This window comes from Fukomys damarensis, unplaced genomic scaffold, assembly GCF_012274545.1.
Source record: "Fukomys damarensis isolate Sample0158 unplaced genomic scaffold, DMR_v1.0_HiC HiC_scaffold_16, whole genome shotgun sequence".
Classification (NCBI taxonomy): Eukaryota; Metazoa; Chordata; class Mammalia; order Rodentia; family Bathyergidae; genus Fukomys; species Fukomys damarensis.
Window position 1 is genome coordinate 128,566,670 of NW_022900928.1, and position 20,017 is coordinate 128,586,686.

Below are 20,017 nucleotides of genomic sequence, written 5' to 3' on the forward strand. Positions count from 1 at the left end.
TTCTGCAAACAGCTTTTTAAAGTCATTTGTATTTTCTCCTGTTACTTCATGGATTCCTATCAGCCTTATGTTATTTTTCTTTGCAACATCTAGGAGTTGTTGGATCGATTTCTCATGATCTCTTACTGTTTTTAAGAGACCTGTCTTTTCCTGGTCACTGACTACAATCTTATCTTCTATATCTGAGAGCCTATCTTCGCATTCTTTTATTCTGTTGCTTACACTTTCAATAAAGTGTTTAATCTCCTGGATATCTGCTTGAATCTGTTTTATGGATTCCATTTCTTTCCTATGTTGGGCGTTTATTTTTTCCATTTCTTTCTTATGCTGGGCCTTCATGGCTTCTATCATGGTCCTGAGCTCATCTATTTTTTTGTCAGTTTCTGCTCTAGAGTCTCGAATCATGACTTCCATTTTGCTCACTATCTCTATGGTTATCTGGGAAATTATTTCTGTTTTGAATTTTTCTAGATCCTGATTGATCTGTTTTGTTACTTCCTGTGCTTTGAGTTCAGGGTGTCCTGGTGGTTCACTATCGGCCTTTTCATCCTTATTTGCCCTACTGTTTGCCATTGGTGAACTGAAAGTCTGTCCTCGTGTCTTACTTAAGTGTTTTCTCATTTTAATTTTTGTTGTCAGACTGTCCTTGGTTTAATCTCTGGATTATCACCCAAATCTTCCTGATATAGTCGCGCCCTAGCTTCTGTGTCTCTAACGACCCACAGACATTCTCATCCTCATAACATCAGAGAAAACAGCTCATCAAATCAACAGCAATGCTTTACCCCAATTGATACAATCAGCAACTCATTAAGATCAAGCACAACTTGGGCACTGACCACCTGTGGTAGTCACTAGTCTATCACCCTTAAATCATTTGAATTAAATTGAAATCAAGAAGCAATCCAGAACATGTCTGCAGTAAACAAACTTTTCAATATAGTATATTTACCATTTAATGGCTCAGACAGAGTGAGGATGCAAGACCCCTGATCTCAGTTAGCTGATTGCTGAACCCCATGACGCTGACTGACCTCGGGCTGCAAGGCCCAGATTGAGTTCCCCATCCTTCTGAATGGTTGAACTCTGCAACGTTCTATTACAGGTTTCCCACACCCTTTCTTTAAAGATGTTCAAAATTGGGAACTCAGAAAAATACCCTTGATGACCACCTCTGTCTTGCAGAGTGGGTCCAAAGACTTGCACAGTCAGGAGGTCTGAGAGTGCGGGGGAGCTTATGGGGGTTCAGGGGCGCCCAGGTGGTTACCTTCCCGGCGCTTGAGCGATGGCGGCTGGCTCGGGAGCAGGTGTGGTTCTCCTCTTTTGTCTTTTTTATAATAGCCAGACAAACAGGTACGAGTTGGTATCTCCTTGTGATTTTGATTTGATGATTAATGATGTTCAGTATTTTTTCATATAGTTGTTGATCATTTATGTGTCTTCTTTGTAATAGTGTCTATTTAGTTTCTTTTGCACCTATTATTTGAGTGAAATTTTTTCTCTTGCATCAATTAATCTTGATTGTCCATTGGAATGGATTGTAAGGGGTGATTGGTTTGTGAAGGCATGAGCCTCATTGATGGGTTAATCCATTGATGAGTTCACAGCTGAATGGGCTAGTAGGGGGTGGGGCATAGTTGGAGTAAGTAGGCCATAAACGTTTGACTTTTGGGAAATATTTCTGGTTCCTGGCCCTTTCCTCTCTTGTTTCCTTGTGCTCTGCTTTCTATCTTTGCTCCTCCATGCCCTTCCACCATGATATTTCTCTCTTGGAACCAGCCAATAATGGATTGAATCCGCTGAAACCATGAGCCAAAATAAACCTTTAAATTGCAGGTGTCAGATATTTGGTCCCAGCAGCAGGGAAATTGACCAATACAAAAAATTTGTGCTAGAGAAGTGGGATCATTGCCATTATGATATTTGACCAGTTGGTTCAGAAGCCTTTGGAACTGATTTGCAGGTATAGTTTGGGAAGATTTAGAGCTGTGAACTATAGAACAGATTCTGAAGGGTGATTCTGGTCAGAACTGAAAAGATCAGGATGCCAAAATGAGGACAGTAAAGGCCAGGTTCATGCAATTTAAGACAGGAACAGGGACTCTATTGGGAATTGGACCAGAGACCACTCATGTTATATTCTGGTAAATAATTAGTCTACATTCTGTCCATTCCCTTAAACTTTTGTAAGGCCAAGTTTAAAGTAAACAAACAAATTGATCTGGTAGAGAAAATTTTAAGGCAGCTCAGTGTTCAGGCTGTGGTATGGTCCTTCAGGCTGCTCTTTGCTAAATTTCTGAAAACTGGGAGCAAAGAGCAGAACAGAGCAGAAAAATTTGAAAAACTTTCAGTCTGACCAGAAAAGAAGCATGTTAAATTTGGGGCTAAAGGAAGTGTGGTTGCTGAAGAGATGAGTGTCATTACTAAGAATATGAGTATTTTGAATGCAGATAAGCAGGAAGATATATTGAGGCCAAATCAAGAATCAGCAGGACCCCACCTATTATGAGCTGAAGGATGCAAACATATAAACCTGGGCCTCCTGCTAGAGAAGTACCACCTAGGGAATTGTTTTGCCAATTCATTTCACCATGTTCAACCATCAAGACATTCAGATGCCACCAAAGCTCCAACAGAGCCTGACTACTGCTCAAATTGGACCTTGATGTTATCCAAATGATGCTTGTTTGTACAGGAATGCAGAATTCTAGAATTATGAAGTCAGGGAGACTTCCACCCAGATTTCAAAAAAAGACTTGGGAAGCCAGACAAAAATGTGTTACAGGATCAGAGTCTCTGCAGTGGAGACTCAAAGAAGTTGGAGATGCCAGGAACATGGCACATCTTCTAAGGAAAGCTGTAGGCAGCAAACTAAACTGGCACAAGAGCAGGCTGTGTTCACTGCGATTGGCAAGGCCATGGGAGTCGAACTGCTAAAGCCCTCTGGAATGCATATCTCACCACAGTGTGCCACGAATGCTGGAGATTTGGGCATGATATTAGTATGTTTTTTATTGCATATAGGATAGTTGTATTATGTTCAGTGGAATTATGAATTTGTTATTTTTATTGAGATTAAGTATGGTTTAAAGAGATATGATTAGGTGTCAAGCTGACAAGCGGTAGACCTGTGCCAATTAATCTTGATCATCAAATTGAATGGTTAAGAGATTTTTGGAGAGGTTATTGAATTGTGAGGACACTAACCTCATCAATGGACTAATCTGTGATGAGTCTATAACTGAATGGGCTATTAGGAGGTAGAGCCTTGTTGAAGAAAGTGGCCCATCAGTTCATGACTTTGGGCTTATTTCTGGTTCTGGAGCCCATGCTCTCCTTTTCTTCCCTTGTGCTGTGCTTTCTGGCCACTGTGAAGTGACAGCAGCTTTGATCTACTGTGCCCTTCCACCGTGATGTTTCTTCTTTGAAGTCAACTGACCACGGACTGAATCCTCTAAAACTATGAGCCAGAATAAACCTGTCCTTTGCTTTGCAGATGTCAGATATCTTGTCCCAGCAATAGGAAGGCTGACCAGTCTAGAGGTTTTTTATATATATTGGATATTAATCCTGTATAAGGTATACTGTTTCAGTATTTTCTCCCATTCTGTGCAGAAGTTTTCTAATTTGATACAAACTACTTTTTGATTTTTCTTTTGTTGCTTGTGCATTTGGGATCATAACCAAAGAAATCATTGCCAGGACCAATATCAAGGAGGTTTTTCCCTATGTTTTCTTCTAGGAGTTTCATAGTTTAAAGTCTTACATGTATGCGTTTCATTAATTCATTTTGAGTTAATATGGGGGGCAGTTTAAAAATCCATCTCCCTCGTTTGCATGTGGATACTGAATTTCTCCAGTACTGTTCATTACATAGGTAGCTCTTTCCTCATAGTGTTTGTGGCACTATTGTCAAATATTAGCTGATACTACTTTTGTGAGTTTGTTTCTGGAATTTCATTTCTTTCCATTGATTTTTATGTCTAATTTTAAGCCATTAGCATACTTTTTATTAGTACAGCTTTGTAACTCAGCTTGAGATGAGGAAGTGTGATGCCCCCAACTTTGCTTGCTATCCCAGGATCATTTGCAGACTTTTGTATTTCCACACAAATTTTAGAACTTTCTTCTATTTCTGCAGAATGCTACTGAATTGCATTGAATCTATAGCTCACTTACGGTCGTATAAACATTTTAACGATATTAATTATATGCCAACCCACAAATATAGAACATCTTTTGATATATTTGTGTCTTCTTCAATTTTTCATCAGTGATTTATACATTTCAGTATAAATTTTTTACTTAAATTTATTCTTTAAAGTTGTTTTCTTTTATTGCTATTGAAAATAAGATTGTTTTCCTAATTTCCAAAGAGTTCGTTGGTATATAGAAATACAACTCTTTTTTTTTTTTTTTAATCCTTCAACTTTACTGAATTTCTTTGCTAATTTTACCAGGTTTTAGGGAGTCTTTAGGTTTTTGTATATGTAAGATCATGTTACCTACAAACAGTTTTACTTCTTCCTTTTTGATTTGGATGCTGTTTTTTGTTTTTTTTTTTTTTCCTGGATGGGACTTCCAATACCAAAGGAATTAAGCTGAGGAGTACTCTTTTTCTTGTTTCTGATCTTAGAGGAAAAGCTTTTAGCTTTTTGTTCCTGATTATGATGTTAGCTGTGGGCTTATTGTATATAGTATTTATTATATTGAAGTGCATTTCTTCTCCCTAGTTTTTGAATTTTTATAATGAACAGATTTTGATTTTTGTCAGATGCTTTTTTTGCATCTGTTGAAATGATAAGCTTTTTTTCCTTCATTGATTTGCCTATGTTAAACTGCCATTTACCTCTGGAATAAATTCTGCTTAATAACAGAGAATGGTCCTTTTGGTGTATGTTGAATATGATTAGCTAGCATGTTGTTGAGAATTTTTACATCTGTGTTCTTCAGGAATTTGACCTACAGTTTTCTTTCTTTGTAGTGTTCATTTCTGAATTTGATGTCACGATAGTGCTGGCTTTGTTAGGAAGTAACCTCTCCTCTTCATCATATTTTCAGATTTGAGAAAGATGGATACTAGTTTCTTCTTTAAATGTTTGGCACAATTCACCAGTGAAGCCATCTGGACTTACTTTTTTTAATGGGAGAGTTTTGGTTACACATTCAATCTCCTTGTTATTGATCCATTCAGGTTTTCTATTTCATCATCACTGAGTCATGGTACAATGCACATTTCCAGGAATTTTTTCTTCTACATTATCCAATTTATTGGTGTATAATTGTTCATCAGAGCCTTTTACAATCTGTTGCATATCTGTGGTATCTGTTTTACACTTTTCTCCTTTATGTATAACTATTTGAGTTAGTTTTCCTTTTTCTTTGTGAGTGTAGCTAAAATTTTGTCAATTATGTTTATCTTTCAAAGAATCAACTCAATTTCATTTTTTTTAAGACAAGGTCTCACTATATAGTCCAGACTGGCCTCAAATTTGCAGTCATCCTCCTGCCTCAGCCTCCTGAGTGGTAGAATGATAGGCATGTACCGTCACTCCTGGCTGCATTGATCTTTTCTACTGTTTTTTCATTCTCTCATTTATTTATGGTCTGATCTTTGCTTTTTCTTACCTCTGCTAACTTTGGGCTTAGTTTGTCCTTATATTTTTAGTTCTTTGTGTTGTAAAATTAAGCCATTCATTTGATAGCTCTTTTCTCCTTCATGAAAGTATTTATGGTTATAAACTTTTCTATCAGAACTGCTTTTGCTGCATAAGCAAATTTTTGCGTGTTATGTCTCCATTTTCATTTGCCTCAAGGTATCTTTTGAGATGGGAGCAGTGGTGCACTCCTGCAGTCACAGATACTTGATAGGCTAAGGCAGGAGAATCACTTCAGCTCACGAATTTAAGGGCAGCCTGGACAAGAAAGATACTATCTCAAATTTTTTCCTTTTAAATTACTTGTTTGGTTTCTTCTTTGCCTTTGTAACTTTCAAAATTCTGTGTCTATGGCTTTAAACACTTTTTTGGGGGGGGTACTGGGTATCGAACTCTGGTCCTTGTGCTTGCAAAGCAGGTGGTGGAACCACTGAGTTAAACCCCAGCACCTCAACACTTTTACTATAGGGTTTCTTTTAGACCTTTTGAGTTCTACTTGTTTTAGGACCCTTGGATTTCTTGAATCTGCATGTTCATTTTTCTCACCAAATTGGGTGGTTTTATGCTGTGATTTCTTATTTAAGTTGAAATATAGTGATTGTATATACTTACTGAGTACCATGTGATGTTATATTTATGAAATAATTTTTTCTTTAAGTAGTTCTACTCTTTTTTCTCTGTCCATAGGCTTCATTTGCTTATTTTATATTATTTATTTATTTTTATTTTTGATCCTCTGGATAATCAAATGATCTGTCTTCAAGTTCACTGGTGGGTGTGTGTGTGTGTGTGTGTGTGTGGTACTAGGGATCAAACTTGGGCCCTTGTGCTTGCAAGGCAGGCAGTCGAACCACTGAGCCAAATCCCTGCCCCACCCTTTCTCACTGATTTTTTTTTCTTTTTCTGGATTTAGTCAGCTCTTAAAGCTTTTAATTGAATTTTTCATTTCAATTGTTGTGTGTTTCATCTCTAGAATTTCTTTGTAATTTCTACTTATTTGTTGAAGTTCTCATTTTGCTCATTATCAGAGACCTCTGCAGAAAAAAACTCAAAGACAAAACTAAAGATAGAGAAACCAGGGAGACAGGATGACCAATGCTGGTGCAAGCGGCAAAGGCACTGGTCAGCCCACGCCATCAATTTCTATTGGAATCAAATTGGAGTAAAGGAGAGCTGCACGCTAAAGGGGAAGTTTGTGTGAGGACGTGCAGTCATGCAGATTCTATGGAAACCAATGCAAGCAAAGCTTGTAAAGGGCAAGGCAAAGCATTCTCAAATTAGGAACAGAATAGATGAAATATACAGTTGTAATTAGAACCTTGTCCTTCTAGTTAAGAAGGCTTTAACTGTGGGAATGGAATCTGGCTGTGAGTTACTGACTTCTGTACATAGGCTTTGGCTGGACTCATGTCTCAAAAAAAGCCAATTGAAAGGTTACCTCTTTACAGCCTGCCCTGCTTACAGCCTGCTATGGGCATAATCAATATTGTGGTCCCCTGAAGTTTGTATGTTATTTTCCTTCTTGGTTTTCTTGTAGTTCACTGAAGACTATTTTGAATTCTTAGTTTTCACATCTTCATTTCTTTACAGTCAGTTACTGGAACATGTTAGTTTCTTTACCTGGTGTTTTTTTTTTTTTTTTTCTGGTTATCGATGATTCTTGTATCCTAACAGTAATGTTTGCACATTTACACATTTAAGCAAGCAATAATCTCTCCAAACCTTCACAGATTTGAAAACACCTTTGCCAGCCAGTCAGCCTAGGCCTCTGGATTGTGTCAGCTGGTGGCATCTAGAAGCAAGTAAGACCTGGTATTAAGGACTCAAGTTTGTCCGGAACCCATTCTGTAAGGTTGGATACAGCCTTTGGCTGATCTCTCCACATGGGCACAGATGCTGGCTAGCTCCATGGTCAGGAAAGACCATAGAATGGGCTCTATGTGGAAAGCTTACAGCCATGCTCTACTGTTGGACAGGACCACCAGTAGTGCTTTATGATTGGGCATAGTACAAACTCCATGATTTAGTTGGTTCACTGACTGCGTTCACCTAGGATGGGGATGCTGGTTATGCTATAAGGTCACCTGAGGCTCTCAAGCTCTAGGTTGGGCAGGACCACAGACTGTGTTTCAACTGGTACTTACTACAGATCGGGCACCATTCCCCTGGCTTCCTGGTCAGATGGTGTCACAGACTGTGGCCCACAGTTGATGGTGCCACTAACTGGGCTCTGTGGTGGGAGCCTGCAGGATGTGCTTTGCAATTGGGCAGGATTATTGGCTGGGCTGTATGCCCTGGCAGGGCTGCAGGCTGTGCCTAGTGATCCAACAAGGCTATAGCCTCAGCTCGGGTGAACTACAGGTTGTGCCCCACAATCAAAAGAGGTTGCTGGGTTTATTTCCTGCTCAGGTAGGTCACGGTCTGGACAAAGTCACAATTTGTGCCCATTGGTCATGGGGCCTAGAGGATATATGCTGCAGTTAGGCAGGGTTGTCACCTTGATTATTTGTGCAGGCAGTGGACTCTGGGGCTGGGCAGGTCCCTGTTTGGGCTCTGGTTTGTCAGGGCCAGAGGTGTGCTTCACTGTTAGACAGGCTGCCAAATTGCCTCCCTGCACAGATCAGGGTACCTGTGAGCCTCTGAGGCCAGCTGGGGTAGAAATTTAGCTTCTGTGTCTTCTGGATCTGTTCTACTGATCCTCAGGGGTTTTTTTTGCCAGTACCATGCTTTTTTTTTAAAATCACAGTGGCTTTGTAGTATAGCTTCAAATTGGGAATTGTTATACCTGCTGCCATGTGTCTGTTGCCCAGGATGGCTTTTGCTATTCTAGGTCTCTTCTGGTTCCAAATGAATTTTTGGATTCTTTTTTGAAGTTCTGTGAAATATAGTGTTGGAATTTCAATTGGGATTGCATTGAATCTGTATAGCAGTTTTGGTAGTATGGCCATTTTCACTATGTTGATTCTTCCTACCCAGGAGCAGGGGATATCTTCCCATTTTCTTCTATCCTCTTCGATCTCTTTTTTTCAGAGTGCTGTAGTTTTCAGTGTAGAGGTCTTTTGCTTCTTTTGTTAGATTGATTCCCAGAGACATCATTTTTGGGGGTGCTATTGTGAAAGGAATTGTTTCCCTAATTTCTCGTTCAGTGAGTCTGTTATTTGTATGGAAGAAGGCTATTGATTTTTGGGTGTTGACCTTGTATCCAGCTACTCTGCTAAAAGTGTCAAGTCTAGAAGTCTTTTGGTGGAGTTTTTTGTGTCTTCAATGTAGAGTATCATATTGACAGCAAATAATGATAGTTTAACTTCTTCCTTTCCTATCTTTATTGTTTTAATTTCTTTCTCTTGTCTAATTACTATGGCTAATGTTTCCAGAACTATATCAAAGAGGAGTGGTGATAGTGGGCATCCTTGTCTTGTTCCTGATTTTAATGTGAAAGTTTTCAGTTTTTGGCCATTTAATATGATGTTGGCTGTTGGTTTTTCATAGATAGCCTTTATTAAGTTGAGATATAGACCATCTATTCTAATTTTTTGCAGGGTTTTTTATCATGAATGGGGGTTGAATTTTGTCAAATGCTTTTTCTGCATTTATCGAGAGGATCATATGGTTTTTGTCCTTGACTTTGTTAATATAGTGTATTACATTTATTGACTTACGTATGTTGAAACATCCTTGCATCCCTGGAATAAATCTGACTTGGTCAGGATGTATGATCTTCTTGATGATCCTCTGTATTCTGTTTGCTAGTATCTTATTAAGGATTTTTACATCTATATTCATTAAGGAGATTGGCCTGTAGTTCTCTTTTTTTAGTTGCATCTTTCCCTGGTTTGGGAATCAAAGTGATACCTACTTCCAGGAATGAATTTGGAAGTATTGCTTCCCTTTCAATTTCATTAAAAAGTTTGAAGAGCAATGGCAGTAGTTCTTCTCTAAATGTCTTGTAAAATTCAGCAATGAATCCATCAGGACCTGGGCTTTTCTTTGTTGGTAAATTTATAATTACATTTTCAATTTCACTGATTATAATTGGGGTGTTTAAAATGTTTTTATCTTCTTCATTCAACTCTGGTAATTCATAAGTATCTAGAAATATGTCCATTTCTTCTGTGTTTTCCATTTTATTAGAGTACAGGTTCTCAAAGTAGGTATATTTCATTGTGTCCCACAGATTCCTGTATGTTGCATTGACATTTTCATTTATTTGTAAAAACTGTCTAATTTCTTCTTTAATTTCCTCTGTGATCCATTGATTGTTCAGAAGAGTGTTGTTCAATTTCCATGTGTTTGTCAAGTTTCTATGGTTTCTTATGCAATTGATCTCCAGCTTGATTGCACTATGATCTGATAATATACAGGGAATAACTTCAATTCTTTTGCATTTATTCAAACCTATTCTTTGAGCTAATATGTGGTCTATCTTGGAGAATGACCCATGTGCAGCTGAAAAGAATGTATACTCTGATTTTGTGGGGTGGAAAACTCTATATACATCTATTAAGCCCATGCATTCAAAAGCTTGGTTCAGTTCTAGTATTTCGTTGTTGATTTTTTTGCCTAGATGATCTGTCTGTTTGTGAAAGTAGGGTATCTAGATACCCCAATACAATTGTATTAGTGCTTATTTGGTTTTTCATAGTTCTTAATATTTCTTTTATATAGTTGGTGGCATTAATATTTGGTGAATATATGTTTATGATTGTCATCTCTTCCTCTTGAATTGTTCCCTTTACAAAGATGTAGTGGCCTTCTTTGTCTCTTAATCAGTTTTGGTTTGAAATTTACTTTGTCTGCAAATAAGATTGCTACCCCTGATTTTTTCTGGGCTCCTGTCACATGGACAATTGTTTTCCATCCTTTCACTTTCAGTCTGTGGGCTTCTTTTTGTACTAGGAGTGTTTCTTGTATACAACATATTGTTGGATTTTGCTTCTTAATCCATTTTGCCATTCTGTTTCTCTTGAATGGTGAATTGAGGCCATTGACATTGATGGTTATAACTGATATGCACTGACTTATTATTGTCATGTTATTGTCCTTTTGTTGACTCTTTTTAAATTTTTGCCTTCTCCTTTTAATTTCTTGCCTTGCCTATTTGATTTGTTCTTTTGGGACACATAGTGTTGTTACCTTCATTGTCTTTTTCTAGGATATTGTTTAGAATTCCTTGTAGTGCTGGTTTAGTATTCATGAAGTTTCTCAGGTGTTCTTTGTCATGGAAGTATTTTATTTCCCCATCCATTTTTAAAGTGAGTTTTGAAGGATACATCAGTCTAGGTTGGTGGTTGTTTTCTTTTAGGACTTGAAATGCCTCACTCCAGTCTCTCCTTGACCTGTGGGTTTGTGCTGAAAAGTCTGCTGTGATTCTTATGGGCTTTTCTTTGCATGTGATTTGTTTCTTTTCTCTTACTGCTTGTAGTATTTTGTTCTTCTGTTGGGTTTCTGGGATCTTGATTATTATATGTCTAGGTGTAGATTTTTTTTTTATTGTGGCTAGTTGGAGTCCTATATGCCTCACTTATCTGTATGTCAAATTCTTCCCTCTGTTTGGGAAGTTTTCTGTCATTAATTCTGTGAACAGCTTTTTAAAGTCATTTGTATTTTCTGCTACTTCATGGATTCCTATCAGTCTTGAGTTATTCTTCTTTGCATCATCTAGGTGTTGTTGGATCAATTTCTCATGATCCCCTACTGTTTTTAAGAGACCTCTCTCTTTTCAGTCACTGACTGCAATCTTATCTTCTATATCTGAGATTCTATCTTCACATTCTTTTATTCTGTTGCAAAAACTTTCAATAGCATTTTTAATCTCCTGGATATCTGTTTGAATCTGTTGTATGGATTCCATTTCTTTCCTATGTTGGGCATTTATTGTTTCCATTTATTTCTTTTGCTGGGCCTTCATGGCTTCTCTCATGGTCCTAAGATCATCTTTTTTTTGGTCAGTTTCTGTTCTAGAATCTTGAATCATGTTCTTTGTGCTCACCATCTCTATGGTTATCTGGGAAATTATTTCTGTTTTGAATTTTTCTAGAGCCTGATTGATCTGTTTTGTTACTTCCTGTGCTTTGAGTTCAGGGTGTCCTGGTGGTTCACTATCAGACTTTTCTTCTTCATTTGCCCTACTGTTTGCCATTGGTGAACTGGAAGTCTGTCTTTGTGTCTTTCTTAAGTGTTTTCTCATTTTTATTTTTGTTGTTGGGTTGTCTTTGGTTTAATTCCTGAGTTATTAAATCTTCCTGATATAGTTGCACTTTAGCTTTTGGGTCTCTAATGACTCATAGACATTCACATTTTCATAATGAGAGAAAACAGCTCATTAAATCAATCACAATCCTTTATCCCAATTGATGAAATCAGCAACAATATGATCAAGCACAACTTGCACATTGATCACTTGTGGTAATCATTAGTCTATCACCTTTAAACCATGTGAATTAAATTAAAAACAAGAAGCAGTCCAAAATATGTTTGCAACGAATAAACTTTTCATTATAGCATATTTACCATTTAGGATTTGGGCTTAGACAGATTTAGGATGAGAGGAGTCGATAAGTAAAAGAATTGGAGAAGGTTTCAGGTGAAGCCAGAGGACATAGAATGACCACACAATCTTTAGAAAACTGTTAAATTCAAAAGGGATAGAAAGAGTATAAGTATAAGGACAAGAATATATCCCCTTAACAGTAATAGGGGCTCATTTTCCCTTGAAACTAATGACCCTTGAGTGAGGAAAAATGACAGAAGAAAAGAACATAAAGAAAAAATGATAAAAGAAGAAATGTGAGTTAGGGCAGGAGCAGGAACAGACAGGGAGATGAGGGATAATATGGTGGAGCAAGAGACTGAATTGGAGAAAGAGGACAGAAAAAAGAATTTACAGAGTGGAATGAGGAAAAGAAAAAAAAATCAATTTGAAAGGCCTCTTTCAGACTGTATCTCTGCTGTCATAATATACAACATGCACAGCCATGTGCAGAACCAAGTCCCCTGATCTGAGCTAGCTGATGGCAGACCCCTGTGATGCAGATGGACCTCAGGCCACAAGGCCCAGATTGAGTTACCTGACCTCCTGCAGGGTTGTATTCCACACAATTGTACTACAGGTTTTCCCCACCCTTTCTTTAAAGATGTTCAAAGTTGGGAGCTCAGAAAAATACCCTCTATGACCACCTCTGCCTCTGCAGAGTGGGTCCAAAGACTGGCACAATCAGAAAGTCTGAGAGCCAGGGGGTGGGGAATTCAGGGGCGCCTGCGCAGCTACCTTCCTTGCACTGGAGCGATGGCATCAGCACAGGCAGCGGAGGGCACAGCTACCCGGTCCCACGGTTTGGGCCCAAGCAAGCCGAAGGGAGAGCAGATCTTGGAGCGGCCTTCCCAAATCTCGCCTTCCTTGCACTGGAGCAATGGCAGTGGCACAGGCAGGGGAGGGCGTGGCAACCTGGTCCCCCTGTATGTTAAATTCTTCCCCTCTGTTTGGGAAGTTTTCTGTCATTAATTCTGTGAACAGCTTTTTTAAGTCATTTGCATTTTCTCCTGCTACTTCATGGATTCCTATCAGTCTTAAGTTATTTTCTTCCTTGCATCATCTAGGAGTTGTTGGATCCATTTCTCATGATCCCCTACTGTTTTTAAGAGACCTCTCTTTTCATGTCACTGACTGCAGTCCTATCTTCTATACCTGAGATTCTATCTTCACATTCTTTTATTCTGTTGTGAAAACTTTCAATAGAGTTTTTAGTGTCCTATCTGTTTCATGGATTCCATTTCTTCCCTATGTTGGGCATTCATGGTTTCCATTTCTTTCTTATGCTGGGCCTTCATGGCTTCTATCATGGTCCTAAGCTCATCTTTTTTTTTTTTTTGTCAGTTTCTGTTCTAGAGTCTCTAATCATGTTTGTCATTGTGCTCACCATCTCTGTAGTTATCTGGGAAATTATTTCTGTTTTGAATTTTTCTAGAGCCTGGTTGATCTGTTTTGTTACTTCCTGTGCTTTGAGATCAGGATGTCCTGGTGGTTCACTATCAGACTTTTCAACCGCATTTACCCTAGAGTTTGCCATTGGTGAACTGAAAGTCTGTCTTTGTGTCTTGCTTAAGTGTTTTCTCATTTTTATTTTTGTTGTTGGGTTGTCCTTGGTTTAATTCCTGGGTTATTACTTAAGTCTCCTGATATGGTTGCACTTTTGCTTTTGAGTCTCTAATGACTCAGAGACATTCTCATTTCATAGTATCAGAAAAGACAACTCATTAAATCAATCACAACCCTTTAGCCCAGTTGATACAATCAGCAACACAATAGGATCAAGCACAACTTACAAATTGACCATTTCTGGTAGTCATTAATCTGTCACCTTTAAACTATGTGAATTAAATCAAAATGAAGGAGCAGCCCAAAATATGTTTACAGTGAATAAACTCTTCAATATAGCATCTTTACCCTTGAGGAGGGGGGCTTAGACAGAGTTAGGATGAGAGCAGTAGATAAGCAAAAGTATCGGAGAAGGTTTCAAGTGAAGTCAGAGGACACAGAATGAACACACAAACTTTAGGAAACTGTTAAAGACAAGAGGGAAAGACAGAGTGTAAGACAAGAATAAAACAACTTAACAGTAACAGGGGCTCAATTTCCTTTGAAACTATTGATCCTTTAGTGAGGGAAAATAAGAAAAGAAAAGAAAGAAAGAAGAAAAAAATGATAAAAGAAGAAATCCAAGTTAGGGCAGGAACTGGAACCAAAAGGGAGATGAAGAATAATATGGGGGAGCAAGAGACTGAGTTGGAAAAAGAAGACAGAAAAATGAATTAGCAGAGTGGAATGAGGAAAAGAAAGAAGAAAAAGAATTTGAAGGGCCTCTTTCAGACTATATCTCTGCTGTCATAATAGACAATGTGCATAGCCATGTGTAGAACTAAGTCCTTTAGTTTCAGCTAGCTGATGGCAGACCCCTGAGATTCAGGCTGAATTCGGGCTGCAAGGCCCAAATTGAGCTCCCTGACCTCCTGCAGGGTTCAACTCTGCAAGGTTCTCCTACAGGTTCCCTCTGCCCTTTCGCTGAAGATATTCAAAGTTCTGATGGAAGGTGGTGCTCTCTCTAACTTACCAACTATGGAGATCTGTTGTGCCTTAATTGCAGTTGTTCACTTCTCTTCTATCTTCTGAAGCTCAGAAAAATGACCTTTATGACTACATGTGCCTCTGCAGAGTGGATCCGAGAACTGGCACAATCAGGAGGACTGGGGTGTGGGTATTGCAGAGGCACCCACACAGCAAACAGTCCTCACTGTTTGGCTTGAGGCAGGCTGGTGGCAAACGGGATCTCTGCACAGCTGTACCAGACCTCCACTTCCAACTTCCACTGGATGCAGGCCGGGTCATTTCTGGCCTTTTGAACCACAGTGTAAGGATGTGGTTTTCACTCTGGGAAAAATTGGGAGCTGTTGAAATTTATGAAGCTTTTTTTCTATAACGTGCATATTAGTATTTTTATTTCTATACAATAAGTTCCAAAAGTGGGACTGTTAGTCAATACATAGCATGTTAAAAGTTAGAAGATCTGTCCAGATCTTTTCTTAAAAGGCTATAGTCATTTGTGCTCATACCAACAGTGAATGTCTGTTTTTCTGAATCTTCTCCTAACTGCATAGCACAGTATCACTATTGAGATTGCATTTGCAGATCTAATGGGTTTGTTACTTGTGTTTTGGTTTTTATGTCTTTATTTTTTGGACACTTTAATTTTTTATCTATGCTGCCAGTTCAGATACATTTTCTTTTTGGTTCCAATTTTTTAATAGACTCATATATTTGTATTCAGATACATTAAATCTTTTCTATATGTACTGAAAATATTTCTCTAATACCTTTATTGCATTTTTTAAAAAAATATAACTATTAAGAGAAATTTTTCTCAAGCTATTTTCTTTCAGTATTTTTCTTGTCTGATTTAGATATTTGTTCTGTCATAAAAATATTTACATTATTTTAATGAAGTTTTAATAGAGTCTCAGATTGCAAGTGTACCATGCATTCAAAAGGATCAAGTTTAAAACTACTGTTTTCCTACTGAGGATAATTTATAATCTCCATTAAGATCTGATGTAATTTTCTTTATAAGATTTTATTTTCTTCATATAGATCTTATATCATTCTGATGCTTGCAAATACATGTGTATACTTACTAATATGTCTAAAGAATTATTTTCATTTCAATTTTTGTTTCAAATTTTAAAACTGTAGGTTCTATATATCTGTGATGGTTAATTTTGAATGTCAACTCTATCCTAGGAGATTGATAAATCACACTTCTGGGTATGTCTGGGTGAATCATGATGTGTGGCCTCAGAGACTACATTTGGTCCTTGATCTCTTCCTGTTAGGCTCTTCCCCTGCTCTCTTTTTCTAGAATGTCATGAGTTGAATTTTCTTCTGCCATGTCCTTCCTCCAAGATGTTTCTGCCTTGAAAGCAGCCAACTGTGGACTGAATCTTAAAGCCCAATATAAACGATTCCCTTATTTAAATTTTATATGTCAGGTATTTTGTCCTAGCAATGAAAGACTGGTTAATACAGAGAATTGGAACCAGGAGTGGGGTACTGTGACTATACCTGATTGGTTGGGTCAGACCCTTTGGAATTGATTTATAGAAAGAATTTGTAAAAGTTCAGAGAAGATGGCTAGAGAAAACCTAAAATACTATAAGCAGCACCTGATGGGGAATTCTATTCAGGGGTTATAATACCAAAATGGTGATAGGAACATGAAAAGTAAAGGCCAGGCTCATGATATTTCAGATAGGAACAAAGACTCTACTGGCAATTGGATCAAAGGCTATTTATGTTACATTCTGGCAAATAATTCATCTACATTTTGTCCATTCCCATCCACTTTTGTGAGACCAAGTTTAAAGACAACAAACATTGATCTGGTAGAGAAATTTTCAAGGCAGCTCAATGTTCAGGTTGTAGCATGAGTACCATTAGCTGCTTTTAGCCAGATTTGTAGTGAGACTTGTGAGCAAAAAGCAGAATAGAAAGATTTTTAAAACTTCCAGTTTGGCCAGAAAAGAAGCATGTGTAAAGTTGGGGCCAAATGTATAATTGTTGTAAAGATTATTACCATTAAAAGAAAAGCAAATACTTTGAACTGGGACAAGAAAAAAAGATGCCTTGAGAGCATCCCAGGAATCAAAAAGACCCCACCCATTTCAGTCTTAAAGGTACAAAAATGTCAACCTTTAATTTGAGAAGAGAGGTCCTGGGCCCACTGCTTGAGAAGGACCACCTAGAAAATTGGTTCTGTAGGATTCATTTCACTATCTTCAACCACCAAGGCCATCAGATACCATTGCAGCCATAGTCCAAAGGGATATGACTACTGCTCAAGCTGGTAGCAGACCTTGGGTCATCCACATGAGGTTGGTTTTATAGGCCTACAGAGTGTAAAAATTATGTGGTCATGGAGGCTTGTTGTAGTCAGGGTTTGAAAGAGAATAGACATAATACAGGACACATAATTTATGGGATTATTTTATAATATTCACCCAAAAAGCCAAATGCAGAGGAGTTCAAGAGATCTGTCTGTATACTACAGACTTGAAAAATCCAGCTGAGAACCTGAATCCCACAGCAATGTCCCACATAAGTCCACCAAAGGCCTGGAGTCCATGACAGTGTCTTCCAGCTGGAGGCCTAGAGCCCACAGCAATGTCTCATGAAAATCTGTATCAAGGATCTGCACTGGGAAGGCCCAAAGGCTAGTGGTGGGAGCTAGAAAGTCTGCACTGGTGGGCGGAAGGATCTATTTCTGTCATAAGGCTGAGGGATCTGCACTGGAGCCAGAAAGCAATGCTCAAGGCAAAGACCAGAGCTCCCCCAAAAGGAACAGAAGAGAACAGCAGCCATCCCCAATGACAGCAAGGATCTGAGCACCTCTGACATCAAGGACGGCCAAGTTTTTAACAGGAAAACTTCAGCAATCTTCTCCAGGAAATTCTAAGCATACCCCATTATCCCCTCTAGTTCTCCTTTTATGCCATTGGCAAAAATCTATTAATTAATCTGCCACAAAGCTTCTACCCAGATTCCTAAGGGAAACCTGAGAGGCCAGGCAAAATAATGTAACTGGGTTGTAAGAGTCCCTGCCAGAAGACCCTGAGAAGGCAGTGAATTAAATTGTAAGAGGGAACTAAAGCTGCAATGGACTCCCAGAAGTTGGAGATGTCAGAAACATAGAATATCTTTCAAGGGAAGGTAAAAGTGGCATGTACAGCCAACCCAAGTGAAAGGCCATGAGGGCTGCAACCAGCTAGGGTTGAGGTGTGGCTTCCTAATCCATTTGGAGCTCACAACACATCATCTTGTGCCCAGAATGCTGGATATGGAGCTACAGGACTGAATGTTTTCTGGAGTTTGACCTTTGATCTTATTTCTTTCTATTTCCCTACTCTTCCCTTTTGAGATTAGACTGTTTACCCTGTCCCATTTTATCTTGGGATTGTATCACTTGTTTGTTTGTTTTTTTTTTTAAATAGGGCCTCACAGTTCTCTCAAGTCTCAGAGGAAACTTGAGTTTGGACTTCTAGCAGTACTCTAACTCAGTGGTGACAAACCTAAGGCGTACATGCCCCAGTAGGCTGTTCATTATCATTGAAAGCTCTAAAAGGTTCACCATCACTGCTGTAATTGTTGAATTGTTCCAGAAGAAATTAGTGTATTTTGGGTTATACACAGCATAGTTAACTCATGTTAATTATATATACACATCATGTTAAGTAAAGTATGACCTTGTACTTATTTGGAGATTAAATGTGGTTTTAAGAAATGTAGTTAGTTGTCAAGTTGACAAGGGGTAGAATATATTATATTAGATGTATATATAAAGATATATGATATAAGGTGTAGAATATGATGATGTAATTATAATATTGTATATTTCTAATTATATATTCTAATATAATTAGATGTGAAGCCACATTGCTCAAGCTTTCCATACTTGAAAGGCACCATTTAACTTCTTTTTCTGGTCCACTCCACATTATAGGTTTATTTATATAATTTGAAATTTTACCTGCATCTTTCTTTCTTTAGTCCCTCCCTTTTTCTCTCCTTCCTTCCTTCCTTCTTATACTGGATAATTGCCTCAAATGTCTATTGACCAGTGGTTATCTATTCCTACTTAAGAGAATGCTCTGGAAATCAATCAGTGTCATTCACCAAATTAAATTAAGGAAAAGCATAGAAATATTTCAGTAGCTGCATTTGATAATAGTCAATATCAGTTCATGATGAAACTTTCAGCAAACTAGGAACAGTTAAGATTTTCCTCTGCCTGATTTCAAAACAGACCAGATATTTACATAAATAATCATGTGCTGCTTAGCAAGAGGGATGTGTTCTAAGAAAGTTGCCTTTGGATAATGTTGTGTGTGAAAACTATAGAGTGTGCTATACTTACTCAACTAATAGGAGTCTGATAGTAACTTGGTGATGTAATTTACAGATCATTATATGTTCAGCCTGTCATTGATGGAAATATCTTTATATGCTGTGTGATGGGATGCGTATGTCTGCATGTGCATATGCCTAGCGAATGCTTTATTCCCTATGATTGAAAACAAGGCAAGTAAGCCTATCCTTCGCATTTGTATAATACTTCCCATTGTATTTCAATACCTAATGAGCACAGTAAGATAAGAAAAAGCAGTAACTGTTGGGGAAAAAGTAAAACAGTCTTTATTTGCCAATGATGTGACTATTTTTTATAAAACCAAACAAAAATCTATAAATACTGTAGTGAATTTAGATCATACATCACTACTTTTAACTATTGCTAATAATAGCAAGCAATTTAAATTTAGTATTATCAGAAGTATCACTGCTGGGGATTTAGCTCAGTGGTTCCGGCACCTGCCTTGCAAGGACAAGGATCTGAGTTCAATCCCTGATACCAAAAAAACAAAAAAAAGTAGCACCAAAAACAATAAAATAACTAGCAATAAGTTTTTAAAAAGATATATGTGACCACTATGAAAACTGAAAAGAAAATAAACAGACAGAGATATATAATGTTAGCAGACTGGAAGCTCAATACTGATGTCACTTTTCACAGAATTTGTCTGTATGTTCAGTGCAAACCCAATACATATCTAGAAGGCTTTTCTTGTAGACACTGACTAACTGATTCTAAAGATATGCAAAAAAAAAACTAGTGACAAGGAAAAGCTAAGAGAATTCTTCCTAAGTAACTTCAAGACTTTCTTTAAGCTGTGGTACTCAACCCAAAGTGATATTGGCATAAGAAGAGACAAGTATATCAGTGGTATGGAATGGAAAGTAAAAAAAAAAAAAAAAAAAA

At 37.9% G+C, this 20,017-nt stretch overlaps 1 protein-coding gene across 9 annotated transcripts in view; it reads left to right on the forward strand.

Annotated features, from left to right (window-relative positions):
• The window catches only part of Sp100 (SP100 nuclear antigen), a 95,929-nt gene that overhangs the window by 9,298 nt on the left and 66,614 nt on the right, over nucleotides 1–20,017 (forward strand). Inside the window, exon 1 of one of the 9 annotated variants that reach the window (XM_010608108.3) lies at nucleotides 19,189–19,281. The exons of the other annotated variants lie outside the window; for them this stretch is intronic. The gene's annotated coding sequence lies outside the window, so the exon portion shown is untranslated. Of the gene's footprint in view, nucleotides 1–19,188; nucleotides 19,282–20,017 lie in introns of those variants that run through there. 9 annotated transcript variants of the gene reach the window in all.